This window comes from Pterocles gutturalis, unplaced genomic scaffold (genome assembly GCF_000699245.1).
Source record: "Pterocles gutturalis isolate BGI_N339 unplaced genomic scaffold, ASM69924v1 scaffold8886, whole genome shotgun sequence".
NCBI lineage: Eukaryota > Metazoa > Chordata > Aves > Pterocliformes > Pteroclidae > Pterocles > Pterocles gutturalis.
Window position 1 is genome coordinate 7051 of NW_010100292.1, and position 514 is coordinate 7564.

The window sequence follows — 514 nt, forward strand, 5'->3', positions numbered from 1 at the left end:
CCAGGAGCCGTTTGTGCCGGCAGCCACTAGAGGGCAAGTTCATCCCACGACAGGCTGCGGGACAGCAAGTCACCCAGGGGTCCCCCGGCGTCACACCAGCGCCACGCGGGTGCAGCGACCACCCAGAGTCCAGGTTCGGGCCATCCCGTTCTCTGCCGTACCCAACGCTGCATGCCATGGCCCCTGCCACCCTGCAGGACACGCAGGCTGCTGCCTGCTTCAGAGCATCACGGCTGGAACAACGGCTTATCCAGGATGGGACTCTAACTTCTGCCTACAGCCGCCCAGGGGACGGGCTTGGTTGGGCGTCAAGAGACACCCGGGCTCCAGGGATCAACCTCACTGCCCCCAGCTCAGGTACGGGGATGAGCTGTGGTCCCACAGCCCCCGCCCTGGGGAACAGCGGTTCACCCCCAGACATCATGGACGGGGAACGAGCCCCAAGCACACAGAAGCTGCAAGAAGGTACAACCAGTCCCCCATGCGCCAAGGTGACGTGTAACATCCCCAGAAC